Below are 27,471 nucleotides of genomic sequence, written 5' to 3'. Positions count from 1 at the left end.
CTGTAAAGCCTAAAGGTACTCATTGGACTCTGGGCCCCTTAGCGCAGTTAGGGTGCAAAAAAGTGCCACACATGTGGTATCGCCGTTGTCATTGTCCATTTACAGAGTTATTTCTCCCACCCAGCATGGGTATGTGTAAAAATACACCCCAAAACACATTATAGTACTTCTACTGAGTACGGCGATACCACATGTGTGGCACTTTTTTGCACCCTAACTGCGCTAAAGGGCCCAAAGTCCAATGAGTACCTTTAGGATTTCACAGGTCATTTTGCGGAATTTGATTTCCAGACTACTCCTCACGGTTTAGGGCCCCTAAAATGCCAGGGCAGTATAGGAACCCCACAAATGACCCCATTTTAGAAAGAAGACACCCCAAGGTATTCCGTTAGGAGTATGGTAAGTTCATAGAAGATTTTATTTTTTGTCAAAAGTTAGCGGAAAATTGATTTTTATTGTTTTTTTCACAAAGTGTCATTTTCCACTAACTTGTGACAAAAAATAAAATCTTCTATGAACTCACCATACTCCTAACGGAATACCTTGGGGTGTCTTCTTTCTAAAATGGGGTCATTTGTGGGGTTCCTATACTGCCCTGGCATTTTAGGGGCCCTAAACCGTGAGGAGTAGTCTGGAAATCAAATTTCGCAAAATGACCTGTGAAATCCTAAAGGTACTCATTGGACTTTGGGCCCTTTAGCGTAGTTAGGGTGCAAAAAAGTGCCACACATGTGGTATCGCCGTACTCGGGAGAAGTAGTATAATGTGTTTTGTGGTGTATTTTTACACATACCCATGCTGGGTGGGAGAAATAACTCTGTAAATGGACAATTGTGTGTAAAAAAAATGAAAACATTGTCATTTACAGAGATATTTCTCCCACCCAGCATGGGTATGTGTAAAAATACACCCCAAAACACATTATAGTACTTCTACTGAGTATGGCAATACCACATGTGTGGCACTTTTTTGCAGCCTAACTGCGCTAAGGGGTCCAAAGTCCAATGAGCACCTTTAGGCTTTACAGGGGTGCTTACAATTTAGCACCCCCAAAATGTCAGGACAGTAAACACACCCCACAAATGACCCCATTTTGAAAAGTAGACACTTCAAGGTATGCAGAGAGGGGCATGGTGAGTCCGTGGCAGATTTCATTTTTTTTTTTTGTCGCAAATTAGAAGAAATTGAAACTTTTTTTTTTTTTCACAAAGTGTCATTTTCCGCTTACTTGTGACAAAAAAATAATATCTTCTATGAACTCACTATGCCTCTCAGTGAATACTTTGGGATGTCTTCTTTCCAAAATGGGGTCATTTGGGGGGTATTTATACTATCCTGGAATTCTAGCCCCTCATGAAACATGACAGGGGGTCAGAAAAGTCATAGATGCTTGAAAATGGGAAAATTCACTTTTTGCACCATAGTTTGTAAACGCTATAACTTTTACCCAAACCAATAAATATACACTGAATGGGGTTTTTTTTTATCAAAAACATGTTTGTCCACATTTTTCGGGCTGCATGTATACAGAAATTTTACTTTATTTGAAAAATGTCAGCACAGAAAGTTAAAAAAATAATTTTTTTGCCAAAATTCATGTCTTTTTTGATGAATATAATAAAAAGTAAAAATCGCAGGAGCAATCAAATAGCACCAAAAGAAAGCTTTATTAGTGACAAGAAAAGGAGCCAAAATTCATTTAGGTGGTAGGTTGTATGAGCGAGCAATAAACCGTGAAAGCTGCAGTGGTCTGAATGGAAAAAAAGTGCCTGGTCCTTAAGGGGTAGAAAGACTGTGGTCCTCAAGTGGTTAAATAAAGCTCATTATTTACACTTTATTGGTTGTGTGGTGCGGTCTCTCAGGATTCATCTTTGCTGTTGTTTATACACAAATTTTGTGCAATCGTAATTTTGCACCGTAATTCGCAATTACAATGCAAAATCGTAGCGGGAAATTTCGGGTAAATTGTAATCGATTTTGTATGTAAATGTAATCAGGAACTGTAATTTCACGTAATTTTTGTGTCGTTTTTGTGGGGGCTTTGCTATTAACCTCTCAGGCATTTTTTTATGTGCATCTGTAATTGAACTTTAAAGAAAACTTGTGAAAAAAAAACCTCTCTTAGGGGATACGTACCTCGAGAGGGGGAAGCCTCTGAATCCCAAGTAGGCTTCCCCCGTCCTCCTCTGTCCCGGCAATCCAGCCCTGGTAACCACTTACCTACCGCGATCCAATGCAGGCGCAGAAGTGGCTCTTTGTTCGGGCTAAGGCGGAAAAAGCCGAGCTGCTACCACGCCTGAACAGGATCGTGGTAGGTAAATATTGCCGTACTGTTTGTCAGGCTTTGTCAAGGAAGCTTTGGGGGAACCAACGCTGGATTCCCCCAGGCTACAGAGGACAGTGAAGTCTCATTGGGACCCTGAGTCTTCCCCCTCCTGAAGTAAGTATATCCCAGAGGGAGATTTTTTTGTTACAGGTTCTCTTTAAGGAGAAAATCGTTGATCAATAGTTGAAAATAACTGGTAAAACTGCTGGTAAGATACAAACAAGGTGTTCTGAGAGCTAATAAACAACAGACCTCATAAAAAATGATGCAAACATGAAAAGACAGATGATGATCTTTACATAGCGGATGCCAATAAACTGTGCCCAGTAAAATGGGAACATGTGTTTTCAGTTACGGCCTGTGTCAGGCTGGCCTGCAGCTATGAGGTACGAACTGTACTGAGCTCCACATAAAACGTGAGAGCAAGCAAAAAAGTCCAAAAATGGACTGGCGAGGGCAAATCTCCGGGAAGTCCAGAGATGGACAGGTGAGGGATGGTTCCAAGGAAGTCAAGAGATGGACAGGTGAGGGATGGTTCCAAGGAAGTCAAGAGATGGACAGGTGAGGGATGGTTCCAAGGAAGTCAAGAGATGGACAGGTGAGGGATGGTTCCAAGGAAGTCCAGAGATGGACAGGTGAGGGATGGTTCCAAGGAAGCCCAAAGATGGACAGGTGAGGGATAGTCCCGGGAAGCCCAAAGATGGACAGGTGAGGGATAGTTCCAGGAAGTCCAGAGATGGACAGGTGAGGGATGGTTCCGGGAAGTCCAGAGATGGACAGGTGAGGGATGGTTCTGGGAAGTCCAGAGATGGACAGGTGAGGGATAGTCCCGGGAAGTCCAGAGATGGACAGGTGAGGGATAGTCCCGGGAAGCCCAAAGATGGACAGGTGAGGGATAGTTCCAGGAAGTCCAGAGATGGACAGGTGAGGGATAGTCCCAGGAAGTTCAGAGATAGAAAGGCAAGGGATGGTTCCAGGGAGGTCCAGAGATGGACAGGAGAGAAATGATTCCAGGGAAGTCCACAGATAGACAGGTGAGGGATGGTCCCAGGAAGTCTAGAGATATACAGATTTGAAATGGTTCCAGGGAAGTTCATAAATAGACAGGTGAGGGATGGTCCTAGGGAAGTCCAGAGATAAACAGTTAAGGGATGGTTCCAGGGAAGTTCATAAATAGACAGGTGAGGGATGGTCCTAGGAAAGTCCAGAGATAGACAGGTGAGGGATGGTTCTAGGGAAGTCCAGAGATAAACAGGTAAGGGATGGTTCCAGGGAAGTCCAGAGATATACAGGTGAGCGATGATCCTGGGAAGTTCAGAGATGGACAGGTGAGGAATGGAATGAATTCCAGAGATGGACAGGCGAGGGATGGTTCTAGGGAAGTCCAGAGATGGACAGGTGAGGGATAGTTCCAGGGAAGTCCAGAGTTCCGGGGAAGTCCAGAGGTGGACAAGTGAGGGATGGTTCCAGGAAAGTCCAGAGATAGACAGGCGGGGGATGGTCCCAGGAAGTCCAGAGACGGACAGGCGAGGGATGGTTCCAGGGAAGTTCAGAGATGGACAGGCGAGGGATGGTCCCGGGAAGTCCAGAGATGGACAGACAAGGGATAGTCCTAGGAATTCCAGAGATAGACAGATGAGGGATCATCCCAGGAAATCCAGACATAGACAGGAGAGGGATGGTCCCGGGAAGTACAGAGATAGACAGATGAAGGATGGCTCCAGGAAGTCCAGAGATAGAAATATGAGGGATGACCACCGGAAGTCCAGAGATGGAGAGACGAGGGATGGTCCCAGAAAGTGCAGAGATGGAGAGACGAGGGATGTCCCAGGAAGTCCAGAAATGGACAGATGAGGGATTGTTCCGGGAAGTCCAGAGATAGACAGATGAGGGATAACCCTGGGAAGTCCAGAGATGGACAGGTCGTGGTGGTGGGATTTGAATGATAAAACAACATCTTTTGATTCAGAATTCTTTGTGATATGCCTGGAGAGGGGTGTAGCGGGGCATGGATAGAAGTGTGGCAGGGGCGTGTCTTAAAGCGTACCTTCTTATTATCTAAAAATGTTGGGTAGTATGCCCACCTTCACTCTGAGGCTATGATAGGCTGTCAGCAGCAATCCCTCCTCCTCTTCAGGCACATGTGACTAATGGTGGTGAGCTGGCATCAGTCAGCCGCTGAGGCTCTAAGTACTGTATGAGCGGGTAATAATGTCCTTTCATATTTTGCAAAAACGACGGTGTTATGTTACAAAACTTTTTTTTTTTTTATGCGGTGTAACTTTAAAATCACTCCCTATAAAACATCTCAAAAAACCTGTGTCTGAACACAGACTGCAAAACGGAAGGTATTTGTAATTTATCACTACACGTCCAAAACCCGCTGCCCAGTAATGTGTCAGATCAGGACAGGGCGTGGAACTCTCAGAACATTCCTCACGAGCCAGGCGCACATCCAGAACCGCTGGCTTGTATTAAATAAAGATGAGAAGGCGCTCGCCTGTAACATCGCACATGTGCCACAAACCAGCAGGTTTACATTTACTCCTGACATATGATTCATTTGCATGGCTCCTCCCACTGCCTCACAATGCCTTATGGGTGCTGATTTTCCATATTAAAGTGAACTCTTGCACAGGACAGAAGGAAAACATAGAGACATGCACCCTGTATGTATTTAGAGAGTTTAGCTTGTCTAATTCTCCCTCATCTGTGACTAAGCACAAGTTGTAATTTGATCTCTCAGCTGTGTCAGCTGGGGAATCTCATATGCCATGGCAGAGCAGCTAATCTGTCAACACAGAATGTTAACAATATGTCTGTTTCCACGAAAGCAGGAAGTACATACACTGCAGATTTATTGTAGGGTTTGTATCAGCTGTAACAAAGAAATGTTTTTCTTTAAAGGTTATTCTGCTGTTGTGTATGATAATGTTTTAGAGCAGAGGAAGTTCAGGTCCGCTTTAAATCCTGTTTTAGGCCGCAGATATGGCTGCTTGTTTCTGGTTCAGTCCCACATTTACATCACAGGACCCTATAGACACAGATGTCCTGGCACCCTAACTCCGCCCTCCATGAATTTACAAACCCCCGCTGAACCGCACCGCAAGTGTGCTGGCTGTCCCAGTTGTCACTTCTCCCTTACTTCCCTTGCCCATCATAGGTAGCTACAGGTGTCCCTTTATACTGAGGGTACCTCTCTGGCTAGCTAATACTAAGAAGCTAGAGGTCCCCCTGACTGAAGAGAGATATTGACAGTGGAATGCCCAGACACCGGTGATAAACCTCTCATTTACACTCTCATGAGGACTCTGCAGAGGGAAGGAGGGAGGGAGGCGCTCAGGGAGGGAAGTGAGCAGCCTTTCCATCATCAGGCGCCTGTAGGCTCGTGCCTCCAGTGCCTTATGGTAAATCCAGCCCTGTTTCGGTTGATGGGTAAGGATGAGCTAGCAAAATTGTTAAATTCGCTCTTGAGTTGTATCGGCCCCAATCTAGCTTAGGACTGGTTTCCACTAAGAAACGATTATGCCGTGATTGTGTTTCTTGTAATTCCCACTACTGCGAATGCACAGCGATCCATCAGGTGTTCGTCCTGATTGCAGTGTGTTTCCGATGGGAGAGGGGAAAAAGGGAAAATATTTTAAACCGGCGAATTGACAACAATTGCAATGCAGCACAATTTGCTGTGTCCTTTCCCTGCACTGCTATACTATGCATCGGCATGCAATCAGGGCCGGTTCAAGTAACAATTGGGCCCTAGGGCAAAATTAGCCTGGGGGCCCCCCAACCAAAAAGCATCATTAGAGGCCCTTTGTTGCAGCCAAATTTCCTTCCTGGGCCCCTGAGCTGGCTGCTGACCCTCCCCAATCACCTCCCAACTTAACAGACTCTGCAGAGTTCCTGGGGAGCAACAGTTAAGATGGGGGAGGGACACCTTGGGGGCCCCTAAAGGCTCTGGGGCCCTGGGGCAATTGCCCATTTTTTCCTATGGTAGCTCCGGCCCTGCATGCAATCACGCAAAATATGCAGCAGGCGCAACGGTTGCCATGAGAAAAACACAGCGCACTAATGGAAACCTCCCCGCATGGATTCCATTACTTAAAGTGTTCCTAGCATTTTGTGATCTGATCTCAAGCACATCGCATGTAGTGGAAAATGGCCGAGCCTTTCTCCACTACACAGCTGAATCGCAAATCGCTAGTGATTTTTAAATCGCTAGGGTTGTTACTTTATCATAGAAATCACGAGAAGTATTTTCCACTATAGTGATTCGATTTGGAAATCGCAAATCGCAATCACTTTCTAGAGCGATTTTTACAGTGATTATGCAATGCAAATGAAAAATCGCAATCGCATAACAGAATGAATGAAAAATCGCAATCGCTGGCGTTTGTGATTTGTGATTGCGAGTGCTAGTGGAAAAGGGCCCTAGTGAGATTCTCACGGGATCAGCAGTCAGTTCTCACCATGAAGTCACGTTTTGCGGGAGCAAGGATTTCTGTAAAAAACAAATCGTACGATTTTTCAATCGATTTTAACCTTTTACCTGCGGCTCGATGATGGCCAGGAAGATGGACCCCAGCGATGTCCCATGACGACAAGCGATACAAGATCGATCTGCCTGGCGATGGGAATAAGCGACGGCTGCGAATGAGAGTTCAAGCTATCGTGGAAGTCGGCAGGGATGTTAAAGATCCGATCTGCCGTGAGGGTCGTTATTGCTGCGCGTCCTTCATGTAAATATGCGCCTGTACCCACGTTGTGAGGGAATTATCAATGTCCCTCAAAAAAAAATCGCCAGTTATTGGAAAAATCTCATAGTGGGTACATAGTGCATACAGGCCTTAAAGAACAAGTGACACCCATGCTAACCTAGAAATAAAAAACACATACTGTTTATAAGTATATAAATACTAGTTCTACTTACATAACAGATTCCTGTGAATTTTAATAAAGGAAAAGCAGAGAATCCTATTCTAGACGGTTTCCATCTTGGCTACCTTTGAATGAAGCAAATCCTGACATCATTTCCTCCCTCGCTCTTTTTTTCTTCTCTTGCTAATTGTGTATTCGTTACCCGCCCTCCTCCCAGAGACTTCAGACACTCCCACTGAGGTCTATACTAGGAAGTGCACTGTCTTATGTCATTAGAAGCAGGGGATAATAAAGGGAAGAGGAGGGATATATTATAGATAAAAAGACCCCCAGCATGCAACTGTTTGGCAATGGCAATTAAAGGGCCAGTGCTCCTAAGGTATGTGATACTCCAAACCATAACAGCAGAAAAAGTTTTGAAAGTTTGGAATGCAGGATTAGCATCTTTATCACTTAATACACTCAGACCAGTTGCTGTTGAAATTTGATTTTTATGGTGACAATACCACTTTAACACTGCTACTGCCTACTGAGTGCGCTCTAGTGGCTGCCTCGCAAGCGTTTTGAGTCAGACAGGAGAAAAGCGCTATACAAATATAGGAATTATTATTTAATAGCAATCAAAACGTTTAAATGCAATTAAATGAAATGTATCTTATACCTTAACCATCGATATTACAGCTGTGCATATATATTTGACAAAACCATTGAATTTCCTGCCATTGTTACCCTGGGCACTCTTATGCATTCTACACACGATGCAATTTTCCTATCAAATTATTGACGGGGCATTTCCAATCATTCCATAATAGTAATGATCACAATCCGCTAATTACAATTATGCAAAATTTTGCATAAATTTTCGCAGTTACACCGATTTGTTATTACGATTTGTAAATTAAATTGATTTCATGTAATCCATTTCTAATTTTACATCATTTTCGTGTATGCTCATGCCAAATTTAGCGGTTCACAGCAAAGCACCCACACATTCTATTGTCACAAAATTGCTACATACATATGTATGTATGTATGTATGTATGTATGTATGTATGTATAGATCAGGCATGATCGGAAGAGCCCATTTCCGTTTCCGGGACAATTCCGCATACCGTCATACCGAAATTCCGCATACCGGCACATACCGGCGGTATTCCGTGGTATTCCGCATGTATTTTCCGTAATTTTTATCCGGACTTCCGTAATTTTCGAATGATTGTGTCTATGTTGTCTATTGTCAATAAAGTTGTTGTATATTACGGAAACGTGATTGAAAAGTTTACTGTCGTAAATTTCAGCCTTTTTTTTTACAGAAATGCTGTTTTTTTATATGCGCACTGTTTGGGGGTGGCGCCCAGGCGGAATCTCACGTCCATGAGCTTGTTGCCATGATTGGTCAACTCCTTCCGCATCTCCTGATTGGTCAATTCATTCCGATTTTGCCGGGAATTCCGCATTCCGGTTTGACATTTCCAGATTCCGTGGAACAATGCGGAAACCCCAATTCCGGTGGAATGTCTGTATTTTAGCTTCCGCAGAATTCGGAAGCTCATGCCTGGTATAGATATGTATGTTAACGAGAACAGTGGGTACCAGTCAAAAAAAAGTATTTTTCAAACAGACCTTGTTTTTCAGAAAATCGATTTTAAAAATTGCAAAGGAAAAATGGTATTTAAATTGTCATTTTTCTGAGTTTAAAAAACTATTTTTTTTTTGCATTTTTAAAAACGATTTTCTCAAAAACGACAGTGTTTTAAATTATTTTTGGACTTGTACCTACTGTTCTCGTTAACATATGTAGCAATTCTGTTGACAATAGTATGTATGGCGGTTTTGCTATTTACTGCTAAAGTCAGCACGAAATTACGCAAACCTGCAAAATTCTGGTTCCTAATTACAATTTCAGATGAAATTTCCTCTTATATTTCGCATTACAATTTTGCATCGTAATTGCGAATTTCAATGCGACGTTACGACTATGTGAAATTTGTGCTCACTATTTGATATTTTTCCGACATGTCCAATCTGTTCAAGATAGGGATCAATTTTGTGCAGCACCGAACTCAAAATCGATTCTCTTTCTTGATCGGAAGCAGACCGGACATGTTGTCAATTATCGAACGATGGGAAATGTACTGTCAATCTCATGGGAAAATTGCATCGTGTGTACCCCACACCCCCACACACACCATACACACACACATATGACAGAAGCTGCGCCTCTCTCCTGGCCGGTGTCTCAGGAAGGAAGACCCGTCAGTTCGCTGACAGCGCGGCCCGGTGTCAGGTGAAGTTACTTCCAGCCAGTCGGAGCCTCTGCAGTTGTGGCCCACGGCAGCGTTTTCCTCCTGACACAAATAGATGCCCTACATACTCACCCGCCTCTCCCATCCCCTCACATCTGTCTGACGCTCTGAAAAACAGGACGTCTGCCCCGATGCAACAATAAGGCCTCGTCCGTTAGCTGCGCCGTCACCCCCCATCTGTCCGCAGGTCGGTGTCACCCACCACAGCTTCCTCCGCCACAGAGGGACTATGGGGTCCATCAATGTGCACATGCTGTGGAAATGTTCTATTTATAAATGTGAGTAGATGGCGACCGCATTGTTCGGTCAATCATCGGCACTTCCTCTTCACAGCTTCACGACTAACAGCAAGAGACGTATGAAATGATAAAATATTTAGAAGGTTAGAGGGAGGACATACCACACATCTATGGCAAGGGGCTTTTATTGGGGAGGGGGATCATAAAGCATTTCACTGGTCCTCTGCAGGGCTGTCAATTGTTTGTAAAAGAAAGGACAGTCTGTAAAAATGGCCTTTTTGTTGGCCAGTCCACGTAAAAACCCACTGTATCCGGCACAGGCGGGGATTGCCTGATGCCGAATACGTGTGCCAAAAAAGCACAAACCTCCTTTCTGTGCAGCAGAAAATACTTACCGAGCCTCTAAGCGCTATCTTCTACCCTTCCTGTAGCTCTTAGCGGCTTTCCACTGTCCTCTACGGCTCCCAGTGCATCACCTGACCCACATCAGGTCAGGTGACACACCAGGTGCATGGATGGCAGTAATGCCGAAGGAAGCAGGATGAGTAGAAGCAAGGCCGCCTTCAGGGCATCACAGGGGGACTGCTGTATGGGGCCCGAGTGAATCTGAGGCTCGATCAACAGTGCCATACACAGGCCCCAGCTGCAGTCTGTGTCTGTCTCTGTGTATCCTTCTGGCTGCCCATTAATGTGGTGAGTGGTGCCACGAGGCTCATCCAGGAGTTACCTTAGTCAGTGAGTAAATAAAGTAAACCTGAAATGAATGGGAGAAAAGGATTTTTACTTACCTGGGGCTCCTTCCAGCCCCCTGTAGTCTGTCAGCTCCTTCGATACTCTTCTGGTCCCATCCTTTATGCTCTTGTGAAATCTGCACAATCCAGCTGGGGTGTGGGGCACTGAGCATGTAGTGTTGCAGGCTGCTTGCCTCCTCCATCGTGCTTCCATAGCTGGGAACGGGTCAAAAGAAGTCACACGGATGTTAGTGTGTTCAGGCCTTCAAAGACTGTGATTAACCATATGGGGGCAGAGGGGAGTGAGGGGGGCCCCGTAAGTTTTCAGAGGGGAGTGAGGGGGGCCCACAAATTGCTGATGGTGTCCCTGGAGTAGAAAATGGTGCCTGGAGGCTCGGTAAGAATTTTCTACCCTGCAAGCCGCCCAAAGCATTGTCCACGTTATCCACCCTTTGCTGTATGTAAATGAACCACCTGACAGAGGCTGGTATTGTCATGGAGGCGCTCTAATTGGAGCAATATCATGGGGGCACTATCACCATTCTACAGTATGGTCTCCAGAGTGCTTGGGTTCGGCATATAGAGGATTGCTTAGACAGGTTGATGGGTGGGACTGGGGAGGACCCCGGCTGTCTTGGTGCACATTGGTACTAATGACAATAGTAGTGGAACATGGAAGGCCCCTAAAAAAAGAATTTCTGGAAATCTGGAGATACACTCAAATCAAGGACCACAAAGGTGGAGTTTTTTTAAATATTACCAGTGCCACGCCCTACACTTGAGAGACAGAGAGGGAGCTTAGGTAGAGTGACCATACGTCCCGGATTGCCCGGGACGCGTCCCGGATTCGGGGTCTTCTGTCCCAGGCAGCATGAGGTCCCGGGAAACGTCCCACTTTCAGCAGCGAGACGTCCCGGCCTCGGGACTCTGGCCACTCTATCTTCATGAACTGGCAGCGGCGTCTATAGACGCCGTGCCAGTTCATTGCCCGCAGCCCTGCTCCAGCTTCCTCTTCCGGTGTCTGTTCCGACACTGGCAGGCGAGCAGGGCTACGGCAAGATGGCTGCCGAAGCCCTGTACTGGAGACTATTTGTGTCTCCAGTACAGGGCTTTGGGCGCCATCTTGCCGTAGCCCTGTCAGCGCGGGAGAGAAGATCAGCAGCAAGATGGTCTCGGGAGCAGCGCGCCAGAGGCCGGAGACTTCTGCCAGGTGAGTAAATGCTTTCTTTTCCAGGTGTAATGTGCTCCCATTACGTTTCTTTTCCAGGTGTAATGTTTGCCCGCATTGTGTTTCTTTTGTGGAGAAATGTTTGCCCGCATTGCATTTCTTTTCCAGGTGAAATGTTTGCCCGCATTGCGTTTCTTTTCCAGGTGAAATGTTTGCCCAAATTGGGTTTCTTTTCTGGTGAAATGTTTGCCCGCATTGAGTTTTTTTTTCCAGGTGAAATGTTTGCCCGCATTGCGTTTCCTTTCTGGTGAAATGTTTGTCCGCATTGTGTTTCTTTTCCAGGTGAAATGTTTGCCCGCATTGCGTTTCTTTTCCAGGTGAAATGTTTGCCCGCATTGCATTTCTTTTCTGGTGAAATGTTTGCCCGCATTGCGTTTCTTTTCTGGTGAAATGTTTGCCCGCATTGCGTTTCTTTTCTGGTGAAATGTTTGCCCGCATTGTGTTGCTTTTCCAGGTAAAATGTTTGCCCGCATTGCGTTTCTTTTCTAGGTGAAATGTTTGCCCGCATTGCGTTTCTTTTCCAGGTGAAATGTTTGCCCGCATTGCGTTTCTTTTCTGGTGAAATGTTTGCCCGCATTGCGTTTCTTTTCTGGTGAAATGTTTGCCCGCATTGCGTTTCTTTTCTGGTGAAATGTTTGCCCGCATTGCGTTTACTTTCTAGTGAAATGTTTGCCCGAATTGCGTTTCTTTTCTGGGGAAATGTTTGCCCGCATTGCGTTTCTTTTCTGGTGAAATGTTTGCCCGCATTGCGTTTACTTTCTAGTGAAATGTTTGCCCGAATTGCGTTTCTTTTCTGGGGAAATGTTTGCCCGCATTGCGTTTCTTTTCTGGTGAAATGTTTGCCCGCATTGCAGTAATTTTCTGGTGAAATGTTTGCCCGCATTGCAGTAATTTTCTGGTGAAATGTTTGCCCACATTGCGTTTATTTTGTACTGATATGTTGCCCGCATTGCGTTTATTTGTACTGACATGTTGCCCGCATTGCGTTTTTTTTGTACTGACATGTTGCCCGCATTGCGTTTATTTTGTACTGACATATTGCCCGCATTGCGTTTATTTTGTACTGACATGTTTGCCCGCATTGCATTTATTTTGTACTGACATGTTTGCCCGCATTGCGTTTATTTTGTGCTGACATGTTGCCTGCATTGCATTTATTTTGTACTGACATGTTTGCCCGCATTGCATTTATTTTGTACTGACATGTTTGCCCGCATAGAGTTTATTTGTACTGACATGTTGCCCGCATTGCGTTTATTTTGTACTGACATGTTTGCCCGCATTGCGTTTATTTTGTACTGACATGTTGCCCGCATTGCATTTATTTTGTACTGACATGTTTGCCCGCATTGCATTTATTTTGTACTGACATGTTTGCCCGCATAGAGTTTATTTGTACTGACATGTTGCCCGCATTGCGTTTATTTTGTACTGACATGTTGCCCGCATTGCGCTTATTTTGTACTGACATGTTGCCCGCATTGCGTTTATTTTGTACTGACATGTTTGCCCGCATGGCATTTATTTTATACTGATATGTTGCCCGCCTTGCGGTTATTTTGTGCTGACATGTTGCCTATTGCATTTAGTTTCTGGTGTCCGGGGTAACTGTTACTGCATTTATTATTTAATGGTCATAGATGGCTATGTTTGCTGCTTTGTGGTTACGGTGTACTATTAGCATCACACAGTTTCTGCACACCCATGATGCAAAGTCTCGTTTGTCCACATCATGGCGTAAACACTGCTTTCTTATGCCTTGCTGTTACATCATTACGTTAGCTCCGCCAATACAATGTCATGGCCATGCCCATCTGTCGCCGCAGCCCCCCCGGTCTTCATCGCTGTGCACTCCTCAGTTCTCCCCACTTTTCGCAGCGGCGCCGCCCCCTCCTCCCCGCGCCCACCCTCCCTGTCCCAGGTTGGACCCACAAAAATCAGGTCACTCTAGCTTAGGGAGTTAAATAAGTGGCTGAGAAGTTGGTGCAGGAAGGAAAGGTGTGAATTCTTGGATAACCAGGCAGACTTTTCAGTCGGCTACAGGCTCTACAGCGGTGAGGATGCTGCTGTGCGTAATGATTGGTTGCTGCAGCTTTTGTTTGTATATACCAGCCTTTCTGAACCTTTTTAACCTGGAGGAACCCTGCAGATAACGTTTGAATCGCAAGGAACCCCTGCAAACAATGTTTTGATCTCGAGGAACCCCTGCATTTATTTTGCTGGAGGCATGGTCTTTAAAAGTATGTGTGGCTGTTGATTTCACTGCCCCTATTACACTGCTACTCATTATACTGCCTCCTAAGCCCCTAATTTAGTGCTTCTTGTTACAGAACCACCTATTATAGTGTGCTCTATTATACTTCCCCCACGATGGGGGAAAATGCCAAGGAACCCCTGCAGAGTACTCAAGGAACCCTGGGGTTCCTGGGAACCCTGGTTGAGAAAGTCTGGTATATACCACTGAGTGGCCAAAAACCCTCCAAAAACGAGTTGGTTTACCTCCTGCTCTGATCACAGCCGATATTCTTCTTGGCATGCACTCGACAAGATGCCAATACCGTTGTTGAGGAATGTCGGCCCATGCTGACCTAATGACAGCTCTATGTTGGGTCAGATTGGATGGTGGTGTTTCTAAGCTTTGAAGTGATCTTTTAACTTCATCCCACAAATGCTCAGTAGGATTGAGGTCAGGGCATTCAGCTGGTCATGGAAACAGGATAAACTCTGATTGATGTTCCTCAAGCAAGTATGAAACCGATCACAGCACTGTGGCAAGGGCCTACAACAGGCGTCATTTCCTATTTTAATGTGATACCATAGACACTCTTGATGGTCTCCTGCTGCTGAAGCCCATCTTTTGCAAAGTCTGTCTTGTTGTGTGTTGGGATATGCTTTGTGATTTGAATTGAATTCAACTGTAATTTGTCATGTTGTTGCCCTTCTATTGCTGTGGACTATGTGTGCTACTTGCCTTTCACCTCTCTTGTTCACCTCTCTTGTTCACCAGCCTTTTTGACCAGTCCTTAGCGCTTGAAGTTTTTATTTCTCAACTGCCACTCTCTAAACACCTGAGATACTGTTGGGCGAGGATATCCTACAAGAGTTGTCATTTCAGAGGTGCATCAGCCCTTTCCTCTTACCTGAATGTCAGAATGGGAAAGAAAGGTGATTTAAGCAATTTTGAGCGTGGCATGGTTGTTGGTGCCAGACGGGCTGGTCTGAGTATTTCACAATCTGCTTAGTTACTGGGATTTTCACGCACAACCATTTCTAGGGTTTACAAAGAATGATGTGAAAAGGGAAAAACATCCAGTGTGTGGCAGTCCTGTGGGCTAAAATGCCTTGTTGCTGCTAGAGGGCAGAGGAGAATGGGCCGACTGAGTCAAGCTGATAGAAGAGCAACGTTGACTGAAATAACCAAGGTATGCAGCAAAGCATTTGTGAAGCCACAACATGCACAAACTTGAGACGGATGGGCTACAACAGCAGAAAACCCCACCAGGTACCACTCATCTCCACTACAAATAGGAAAAAGAGGCTACAATTTGCATGGCTCACCAAAATTGCACAGTTGAAGACTGGAAAAAATGTTACCTGGTCTGATGAGTCTCGATAGAGTCAGATTTTGGTGAAAACAGAATGAGAACATGAATCCACCATGCCTTGTTACCACTGTGCAGGCTGGTGGTGGTGGTGTAATGGTGTGGGGGATGTTTTCTTGGCACATTGTAGGCCCTTTAGTGCCATTTGGGCATTATTTAAATGCCACAGGCTACCTGGGCATTGTTTCTGACCATGTCCATCCCTTCATGGCCACCATGTACCCATCCTCTGATGGCTACTTCCAGCAGGATAATGCACCATGTCACAAAGCTCAAATCATTTCAAATTGGTTTCTGGAATATGACAATGAATTCACTGTACTAAAATAGCCCCCACAGTCACCAGATCTCAACCCAATAGACTAGAGCATCTTTGGAATGTGATGAACAGGAGCTGCGTGCCCTGGATTTGCATCCCACAAATCTCCATCAACTGCAAGATGCTATCCTATCAATATGGGCCAACATTTCTAAAGAATGCTTTTAGGCAGTTCTGAAGGCGAAGGGGGTCAAACACCGTATTAGTATGGTGTTCCTAATGGTGTTCCTAATAATCCTTTAGGTAAGTGTGTATATATATATATATATATATATATATATATATTTTTTTTTTTTTTTTTCCTTTGGCTGTTTATCCGGGACATGTGAGGGGGACAGCTGGGGCATTCTGTAGACCACACTAAACAATGAGGTCCCTTCTACTACTTCCAACTCTGGTGCCAAGGATGGCACTGCAGACCTCCAGAAGGCAAGAAGAGACCCCATCAGAGCCAAGTGTTTGTGGTCCCTCCATTCCAAGCGAGGATAAAACGTCGCTCTGAGGAACTAGTGCTGTGATCATTGTGTTTTATCTATGAACCAGTCTCTTCCAGAATACAGACAAGCGTGAGTACTGTATACAGCGCTCATATACACCACGCAATCAATTGCTCGGAAACCCCCCCAATCATAAATTCGAGTAAATCCTTCCACGGAAGAATTGAAATCCGGATATGCTGTGATCGTGATCTGGATTTGAATCGGAGCTTTGGATTCAACTTGGATTTTAGCTGTGATTACATGTAGAATCCCTGATCACGGCCGTGATCACGGATACAATACAATAATACAATAACATTTCTATAGCGCTTTTCTCCCATAGGACTCAAAGCGCTTAGGCTCTCTCAGATTCAGGATTTGACTTTAACGTTAATAGCACAGCCCCCATACATGCTACCATCATTAAAATTGCATGGATTATAAAGGTGATCAGTGGTTACAACTTAAAAAAAAAAGTTTTCAAAAAGTGTGCTGGTGCACACCAAGAGCGCTTCTGAGCGCTTTTAAAAACGCTTGAGGTTTGAAAAGTGCTTGGCTAATGTATTTGAATGGGATGGATCACACCAGAGCGATGTGATTTTCTCCCAAATGCAACGCGGGTCCTGCAGCATTTCTGCTGATTTCTGAGGCGATTCAGCCTCAATGTTAAGAATAGGAAAGTAGAATCGTTCTGAAAAATGCTAGATCAGAACCATTACCCAAGCGTTTTTGTTGCAGAAGCTGTTCAGTTACAGCTCTAATGCTACAAAAGATAATCGCTACACCAAAATGCTCCGAAAATCACTAGGCACATGCCTAGAATCGCCTACAAAAATTACTTCAAAAAGCGATGAGCGTTTGCGATTACGGTTGAACCAATAATTGGCAGATTACCGGCGGCGGGGAATGGAGCATCTGAGGAGGATGGCGTGGGAAATTACAGCTGCAGGGGGCCGATAGAAGCCCCAAGTGTCATTTTTCGCTTTTTTTTATAGGTACCGGAGAACCCCTTTAAAATCTGATAAAAACAACAGGTTTTGGACTAGTCCATCTCTTCATGGGGGATTCTCTGGGTTTTCTTTGTTTTCAAAAGCATTTCCTGAATTAGATTAGCTTGTGAGCCCCTCTGAGGGACAGTTAGTGACAAGAAAATGTACTCTGTACAGTGCTGCGTAAAATGTCGGTGCTATAAAAATACAGGTACTTCCCCAGCCTACAAACGGCCGACTTACGAAGGACCCGCTGATTCAAAGGGCATAGATTCTATTCTATGTTTCCATGGGAACAAGTAAAAAAAATTCAAATTGGATTTGTCATTTTTTAGAAAAATCGATAAAAAATTTTTTAAAGAAAAAATGGCTTTTAAACTTGTATAAGCAGGTACGGGGGCAGAGGTGACACAGAGGAGGTACAGGTGACAAAGTCGGCACAGTGTTCTGACTTAAGAACAGATTCAGGTTAAGAACGAACTTACAGTCCTTATCTCGTTCGTTAACCGGGGACTAGCTGTACGTCAATAAATAAATAAATAAAAAATGGCAAATTAACTGCCAAAATAGTAAGTTACCAGCCAGCCTCCCTACTCACTTGCACACTATTTTGTCAGTTAGACTTTGCCACTGCCGTTCAGGAAATGCTTAAAGAAAACCTGAACTGAAGATTAAAAGTCAAAATAAGCATACATAAGTCATACTCACCTACCATGTAGTCTACACCTCAGTGTCTTTCTCCTCTCCCGCGTCCTGTTTGTCCACTGTGATCAAGGGAATTTTACGTCCTCCATTTTGAAAATGGCCATTACCCCTAACAGCTTTCTGGTCAGCACCCAGTTAAACTGTAACATCGCCCACTTGAGCCATAGGGAAACATGGACATTACCTGGTACATCTGTTTTCCTCTCAGCTATAACTGACAGTAACTGATATTTTACTGACAGCAACTGATATATTTCAGTTCTGACAAAATATTGTCAGAACTGGAAGGGATTATTGTCAGAAGAAAATGGTGAGCTTTTGAGAGGAACTGATGGCAAGGTAACCATGCAATGTTCATTTGAAGTTACCTCATGTGTTTATTTTAAATATTTGTACTCAGTACAGGTTCTCTTTAAAGAAAACCTATACTGAAAATTAAAAGTCAGAATAAACATGCACAAGTCATACTTACCTCCTGTGTAGTCTACTCTTCAATCTATTTTTCCTCTCCTGCGTCCTGTTTGTCCACTGCGATCAATGGAATTCTCCGTCCTCCATTTTAAAAATGGCCATTACCCCATAACAGTTTCCTGGTCAGCACACAGTTAAACTGTAACATCGCCCACTTGAGCCATAGGGAAACATGGACACATCAGTTCTCCTCTCAGCTGTAACTGACAGCAACTGATATATAACTAACAACAACTGATATATTTCAGTTATGACAAAATGTTGTCAGAACTGGAAGGGATCACAGGTGGCCACTAATGATCCAATCTTTTTCATCCAATCTTACCATTTCTATGTAATATAAGGTAACTGCCTAAAGTATCCATTCAGTATATTCACTTAATTTACCCTTATACTACATAGATTTGGTAAGATTGGATGAAAAAGATTGGATCATTAGTGGCCACCATAAGAAGAAAATGGAATTGATGACAAGGTAACTATGTAATGTTCATTTGAAGTTACCTCATGTGTTTATATTAAATAATTTTACTCAGTACAGGTTCTCTTTAAAGAGAACCTGTACTGAGTAAAATTATTTAAAATAAACACATGAGGTAACTTCAAATGAACAATACATAGTTACCTTGCCATCAGTTCCTCTTAGAAGCTCACCATTTTCTTCTTACAGTGATCCCTTCCAGTTCTGACAACATTTTGTCAGAACTGAAATATATCAGTTACTGTCAGTTATATATCAGTTGCTGTCAGTTACAGCTGAGAGGAGAACTGATGTGTCCATGTTTCCCTATGGCTCAAGTGGGCGATGTTACAGTTTAACTGTGTGCGGACCAGAAAGCTGTTATGGTGTAATGGGCATTTTCAAAATGGAGGACGGAGAATTCCATTGATCACAGTGGACAAACAGGACGCAGGAGAGGAAAAACAGATTGAGGAGTAGACTACACGGGAGGTAAGTATGCCTTGTGTATGTTTATTTTGACTTTTAATTTTCAGTTCAGGTTTTCTTTAAAGGCTCGTTTCCACTATAGCGAATCCGCATGCAGGCACCGCATGCGGATTCGCATAGTCAATACAAGTGGATGGGATTGTTTCCACTTATGCGTCATGTGGGTGCGTTTTGGCGTGCGGGGGAAATCTGCACGGCAGAGCCGTCAGATTTCGCGTGCAGCAGGAATGCGGGCGAATCGCCCGCAATGCTTTTAATAGGGAAATCGCATGCGGCTTTGTCATGCGGATTTCCCCGCGATTTCGTGTGCAATTTCGCATGTAAAGCTATGGAGCTTTACACAGGCAGTGACATGGTTAAAATCGCCTGGCTCCTTGCCATGCGAAATCGCGGGGAAATCCGCATGCGGAAACGCATTTGCATGCGATTTCGTTCGCGGTGGAATCCAGGCGATTCCGCACCGCAGCAGTGGAAACGAGCCCTTAAAGGGACACTTAAGTCAAACAAAAAAAATGAGTTTTACTCACCTAGGGCTTCCAATAGCCCCCTGCAGCTGTCCGGTGCCCTCACCGTCTCCCTCCGATCCTCCTGGCCCCGCCGGCAGCCACTTCCTGTTTCGGTGACAGGAGCTGACAGGCTGGGGACGCGAGTGATTCTTCGCATTCCCAGACACATTAGCACCCGCTATGCTGCTATATGGTATATGATATATGCTATAGCAGCATAGATGGCGCTATTGTGGCCAGTAACGCGAAGAATACCTCGCGTCCCCAGCCTGTCAGCTCCTGTCACCGAAACAGGAAGTGGCTGCCGGCGGGCCCAGGAGGATCGGAGGGAGACGGCGAGGGCACCGGACAGCTGCAGGGGGCTATTGGAAGCCGTAGGTGAGTAAAACTCATTTTTTTTGTTTGACTTAAGTGTCCCTTTAAGGGAACCTGAAGCGAGTAAAATTTAAAATAAACACATGACGTAGCTGCAAATGAATATTACATACTAACCTCACCGTCAGTTCCTCTCAGAAGCTCACCATTTTCTTTTTACAGTTCTGACAATATTTTGTCAGAACTGAAATATACCAGTTGCTGTCAGTTATATATCAGCAGCTGTCAATTACAACTGAATGTGCAAGGTAATGTCCATGTTTCCTTATGGCTCAAGTGGGTGATATTACAGTTTAACAGTGTGCTGACCAGGAAGCTGTTATAGGGTTAATGGCCATTTTTAAAATGAAGGACGGAGAATTCCATTGATCACAGTGGACAAACCGGACGCAGGAGAGGAGAAAAGTATTGAGGAGTAGACTACACAGGAGGTAAGTAAGACGTGTGTATGGTTATTGTGACTTTTTATTTTCCGTTCAGGTTCTCTTTAAGGGCCTGTTTCCACTACATGCAGATTGGATGCCTATGGGCCTGTTTCCACTAAACACGATTTTTCCGGTGCAGATTTTCCCATAGGCATGCATTGGAGTCAGTTTTTCTGCATCTATTCTGCATCCTATCTGCGCGTAGTGGAAACAGGCCCTTAGAAAACAAAGAAAACCCTGAGAATCCTCAGGGTGGATGGACTAGTACAAAACCTGTTGGTTCTGTCAGATTTTAACTGCTTACTTTTTTCACTGGAGCAGTCCTTTAAAGAGAAACTCCGACCAAGAATTGAACTTTATCCCAGTTGGTAGCTGATACCCCCTTTTACATGGGAAATCTATTCCTTTTCACAAACAGACCATCAGGGGGCGCTGTATGGCTGATATTGTGGTGAAACCCCTCCCACAAGAAACTCTGAGGACCGTGGTCCTGGCAGTTTCTTGTTTGTGAGCCTCGTTGCATTGTGGGAAATAGCTGTTTACAGCTGTTTCCAACTGCCAAAAAAGCATGCAGCATCTCCTTCCAGTGACATCACCTGCCAGCAGTAAAAATGTCGCCATGTGATAAATGTCAGAATGTAAATCAGGGAGAGGAAAGATTTTACAATGGTCAAACACTGGCTAAATCATTTATACATAATTATTGTAAAAATGCAGCACTTTTTTTTTTATTACATTATTTTCACTGGAGTTCCTCTTTAAGGTAACAGGAAGCAGAAAAGATCTTGTGGCGGCTGCAGTGATAACTTTTTAGCAACATTTTGCCCAACGCAGAACATCCCTGCACCTATTCTAGCTGCTCCATATTATTACTGGTAAGTATGACGTGATGCCTGCAGCCTGAAGAGCTCTCTGAATAAAGGGGGGGGAGGCAGTCCCACAGACGTAACGCGTGCCCCCTTAATTGAGTGAAACGGTGACCTTCCTGCAGGATGAACAGTGAGACCCCCAGACTGCATCTCCATCCCGCAATGTCTGGCTGGAGCCACACAAGAGGGCTTTGTTATCAGCCTCGGACCCCAACAGCCGGTCTGTGCAGCGCTGTGTGTAGCGAGGGCAGAGATGGATGAGGATGTAATGGGGCCCTAGGAAAAGCAGGAGATTCAGGGCCACCTTGTGGTCCTTTTGGTAAGCTGAAGTGGAGAGAGGTCAAGGTAGGTGGCAGGCGGGCCCCTCGACACCCACTACGCCCCAGGCACCTGCCTAGGTTGCCTGGCTGATGATCCTACTCTGGCGAGGGGTATGGGGTGCACACAACCTGCTAAAGGGCCCTTTCCCGCTGTGTCTGCACCGCTTAAATGACAACTGAAGAGAGAAATATATGGAGGCTGCCATATTTATTTCCTGTTATACAATACCAGTTGCCTGGCTGTCGTTCTGGTGTGTTAGGATGCAGTAGTGTCATGGCAGAAACAAACAGGCAGATAATCTTGTCAGATCTGATAATGTCAGAAACGCCTGATCTGCTGCATGCTTGTTCAGGGCCTATGGCTAAAAGTATTAGAGGCAGGATAGGATCAGCAAGACAGCCAGACAGCAGGTATTGCTTTAACCTCCTTGCCGGGTTATCCCGAGCTCAGCTCGGGGTAACCTGCGCAGGAGGATTTCTCAGGCCCCGCTGGGCCGATTTGCATAATTTTTTTTTTTTTATACAAGCAGCTAGCACTTTGCTAGCTGCTTGTAACACCCGATCGCCGCCGCTCGCCGCCAATCCGCCGCTATCCGCAACGTCGCGCCGCCCCCCCCCCTCCAGACCCCTTGTCTGGCCAATCAGGGCCAGGCAGCGCTGAGGGGTGGCCCGGGATTCCCTGTGACGTCCATGACGTCATCCTGCCCCGTCGCCATGGCGACCGGGGAAGCCCTGCAGGAAATCCCGTTCTCAACGGGATTTCCTGCATACTCTGATCGCCAAAGGCGATCGCAGTGGGTGGGGGGATGCTGCCGCTCAGCGGCTATCATATAGCGAGCCCTGGGCTCGCTACATGATTTAAAAAAAATAAAAATAAAGTTCCACGCTGCCTCCTTGCTGGATTTTTTAGACCGGCAAAGAGGTTAAAGGAAATAAATATGGCAGCCTCCATATCCCTCTCATTTCAGTTGCCCTTTAAGGCTGGGTGCACAGATAACATAACATGAAAGGCTGTGTTTTATGTCATGTGCATATTTTTTTTGTGTGTGCATTTTTTGTGCATTTTTGGTGTGTTTGAGTTATTGTTTTTTACTGCATTTGTGTTCTTGAAGTATTTTGTGTGCGTTTTAATGTGTTTGCGGTTCGCATATACAAAACAGATATGCGTTTTGTATGCATTTATCATGCGTTTTACAATTGCGTATTATGCAAATTAATAGGAAGACAACCGGAAGCGGAAATATATCACAAAACAATTTTTTTTTACCAAAGCAGATGAAGGAAAACAGATTAAAAGGGCATACCATTGCTTTTCCATTGACTTTCATTATGTGCGTTTTGATGCGTTTTTGCATATTATGCAACAAAACCAGCATTTTTGAAAACTCAAGTGCGTTTTTTCCTGCGGCCCATAGTCTTCCATTAGCGGCAAAAACGCAGCGTGTTCCGCAACGCTAGCGTTTCTGCTATATGTGCACCTAACCTAAATGCGACGCACAGCATATACGCAACTAGATCTGACAAATAACACTAAACTCTGAACTTTTGCACAGAATTTGGAATTTTGTGGATACCGACTCGAGTATGCATTGCGAAATAGTAATTTATTATGAATATATTTTGCACTAACCATAAGATTAATAATGTCTAGTACGAATTTGTTACACAGTTATATAGTTATTTGAGTTGATAAAAGACATACGTCCATCAAGTTCAACCAGAAAACAAAGAACACCAGCCTGCTCCCTCACATATCCCTGTTGATCCAGAGGAAGGCAAAAAACCCTTACAAGGCATGGTCCAATTAGCCCCAAAAGGGAAAATAAATTCCTTCCCGACTTCAGATGGCAATCAGATAAAATCCCTGGATCAACATCATTAGGCATAACCTAGTAATTGTAGCCATGGATGGCTTTCAACGCAAGGAAAACATCTAAGAGCCCTTTAAATGCAGATATAGGATTTGCCATAACGACTTCCTGTGGCAATGCATTCCACATCTTAATCACTCTTACTGTAAAGAACCCTTTCCTAAATAAATGGCTAAAATGTTTTTCCTCCATGCGCAGATCATGTCCTAGTCCTTTGAGAAGGCCTAGGGACAAAAAGCTCATCCGCCAAGCTTTTATATTGCCCTCTGACGTATTTATACATGTTAATTAGATCCCCTCTAAGGCATCTTTTCTCTAGACTAAATAAACCCAGTTTATCTGACCTTTCTTGGTAAGTGAGACCTTCCATCCCACGTATCAATTTTGTTGCTCGTCTCTGCACCTGCTCTAAAACTGCAATATCTTACCTGTAATGTGGTGCCCAGAATTGAATTCCTTATTCCAATTTCCAGATGTGGCCTTACTAGAGAGTTAAACAGGGGCAATATTATGCTAGCATCTTGAGTTTTTATTTCCATTTTAATGCATCACTAAATTTTATTAGCTTTAGGCTTGGCATTGAATACGATTATTTAACTTGTTGTCGATGTGTACTCCTAAGTCCTTCTCCAAGTGTGATGTCCCCAACTGTATCTCGTTTATTTTGTATGGTGCTAGACCATTGGTACGACCAAAATGCATGACTACATTTTTCAACATTGAATTTCTTCTGCCATTTATGTGCCCATATAGCCATCCTATCCAGATCCTGTTGCAATATGACACTATCTTCCTGAAAGTTGATGATTCTGCACAATTTCGTATCATCTGCAAAAATAGCAACATTGCTTTCTACTGCATCTACTAGGTCATTAATAAATAAATTGAAGAGCACTGGACCCAGTACAGACCCCTGTGGGACCCCACTGCTAACAGCCACACATTTTGAGTATGATTCATTGACCACAACTCTTTGTTTTCTGTCCATTAGCCAGTTCCCTATCCATGCACACAGACTCTTCTCCAGTCCTTGCATCCTCAACTTTTGCACCAGACTTTTGTGGGGAACAGTGTCGAAGGCCTTTGCAAAGTCCAAGTATATCACATCTACAGCATTCCCAATATCCACATTAGCATTCACTACCTCATAAAAGCTGAGCATGTTAGTCAAACAGGACCTGTCTTTAGTAAACCCATGTTGATGCTGAGAAATAAGATTATTTTCTACTATGAAGTCTTGTATAGTATCTTAGTAACCCCTCAAATAGTTTGCATACAACTGATGTTAAGCTTACAGGTCTATAATTTCCTGAATCAGATTTTTTTACTTTCTTAAATAATGGGAAAAGGTGGGCTGTACGCCAATCCACTGGGACTCTGCCAGTTAAAAGAGAGTCACAAAAGATAAGATAAAGGGGTTTATCTATAACTGAACTTAATTCCCTTAGGACCCGAGGATGCATGCCATCCGGCCCGGGCCAGGTGCCTTGTCTATTTTTAATTTATTGAATCTTGCCTTCACTTCTTCCTGCGTTAAGTATTTAATATTACAGTTAGAAGATTGAGACTCTTCTGCCTCTGTAATTTGCAACAGTGCTGTTTCCTTTGTGAAGACAGAAGCAAAGAAAGCATTTAATAACTCTGCCTTACCTTGGTCATCCACCATTGAGTTCCCACCCTCATCCTTTAGGAGTCCAGTACAGTCAACCTTTCTTTTTTTAGAGTTGATGTACTTGTAAAACTTTTTGGGTTAGATTTGATATCCCTAGCGATTTGATTTTCAGCTTCAATCTTTGCCAGCCTAATATCTTTTTTACAATTTTTATTGCACTCCTTATAATTGCTGAGTGCAGCCTCGGTCCCCTCCCGTTTTAGGACCTTATAGGCATTCCTTTTCCTCTTCATTTTATCTCTAACCTTTCTATTCATCCATAGAGGCCTTTTTTTATTCCTAGACATTTTGTTTCCATATGGGATATACATACTACTACAATATTGATTGAGAATAAGTTTAAAAGCTTGCCATTTCCCTTCAGTGTCCTCCTCTTGTAGTACATTATCACAGTTCACCAAACTTAGTGCCTGCCTGAGTTGTTTGAACTTTGCTTTTCTAAAATTCACAGTTTTAGTGGTCCTGCTGCCCCGTGGCCTATCAGTCACCAGATCAAACGTTATGTTGTGATCACTATTTCTGTAATGATCTGAGGGCGATTTCCAGTCAGCGCACACCACGTGAGCTGAAGCAGAAGGAAATCCCCACAATCATAGAAGCAGAGTACCCAGTATATATTTGTAGAGGAGAATTCCAACCAGCAGATGGAGCTGTGGAGTACAGAGAAATAAGTCCTCTGTACAGCCACAGATGCCAGATTAAAATTGCACGATTAAGCAACACTGGGCAATGTAAACAAAGTAGCAACTCAGAAGAAAGCAAGAACAGAGATAGACTATGTGAATGTCTACCAATCTAGTCGCCACCCAGCGACGGTAGACATATCACATCAGAACAGACCAGAGTAGCAAAGCTAATCGCAAGAGAGGCGATTGCTATCAGCAACACAAGACTGAGCAAAGACAGAGCATGAACTGAGTAAGGAAAACACAGCAAATAACTACAAACTGAACGCCAAGGAAAATAACAAATGAACTAGCTAAACGCGGTCACCGCACGTTATGCACAACAGTGACAAGCGCATTAATTGTACGGTCACCGCACGTTAAGCGCAACAGTGACAAAACGTACCAACCCTGACTAACAACTGAACACAGAGAACAAAGACAAACAGATAGCGGGAACGCTTGCTAATCGGTTGCCTAACACCAGACAACAGCAAGCGTTCGTTCTAGACAAGATAGACTGAAGGAGTAACCAGTAGCAACCGCAGCTAAGGTTATACTCCAAGATACAGACAAGAGGGGAACGCTTGCTAATCGGTTGCCTAACACCAGACAACAGCAAGCGTTCATTCTAGACAAGATAGACTGAAGGAGTAACCAGTAGCAACCGCAGCTAAGGTTATACTCCAAGATACAGACAAGAGGTGAACGCTTGCTAATCGGTTGCCTAACACCAGACAACAGCAAGCGTTCGTTCTAGACAAGACAGACTGAAGGAGTAACCAGTAGCAACCGCAGCTAAGGTTATACTCCAAGATACAGACAAGGGAGATCCACCGCCTCTAATGCTAGGGCGAATGTGATCTAGGAACAGGGCAGAACGATTCACTATCAGCCACCGCTGGAGATAGTACAATCGCAAGGACAAGACAAGACAGAATAGGCCGTACAAATTATACACAAACCTGACTGCACTAATAGGAGTGCAAGGAGCACTCCCCAAGAAGTAACTACACTAGAATATTAGCAACAAAGATGCTGAGGCTCTAAGGTTAGTCTCCCTAAACAGGAACTATGACGAGCAAGGAATTCTGGGAAAAAGTGACTTTTATACTGAAAACCTTCAAAGGAAGTAGACAAGCAGATTGCAAGATAAGTGGATGCAAATCAGTCAGCCTTGCAAACTGCCAGAAAGGCCTCTTTTCCCTGGACTGAACTATGCAACCTGCATAGGAAATAAAACTGTCCAGGGAATCAAGGCCAGCAGAGCGGATTCTGACAATTTCCCAAATGTTCTTGAACCTGCATATTTGATACATTATCTGGTCTATTAGAAACAGGGCCGGTCCTAGACTTTTTGCTGCCTGAGGCAAACTTGTGAGGATACGCCCCTCCCCCCCATTTGGAATGATCACACAGCACCCAACAATTTTCACCCAGTATAGGTAGTTAGGTAGCCAGGTACAGGTGCCCCTGTATAGGGTAGGGGTAGCCAGGTATAGCTTTTGGCTGCGGCTGAGAGTGGTCGGAGGGGAGAGAGAGACAGAGG

This window comes from Hyperolius riggenbachi, chromosome 11 (genome assembly GCF_040937935.1).
Source record: "Hyperolius riggenbachi isolate aHypRig1 chromosome 11, aHypRig1.pri, whole genome shotgun sequence".
Taxonomy (NCBI): domain Eukaryota; kingdom Metazoa; phylum Chordata; class Amphibia; order Anura; family Hyperoliidae; genus Hyperolius; species Hyperolius riggenbachi.
The sequence above is the reverse complement of the archived record's forward strand: the minus strand, read 5'-3'. Positions refer to the sequence as shown.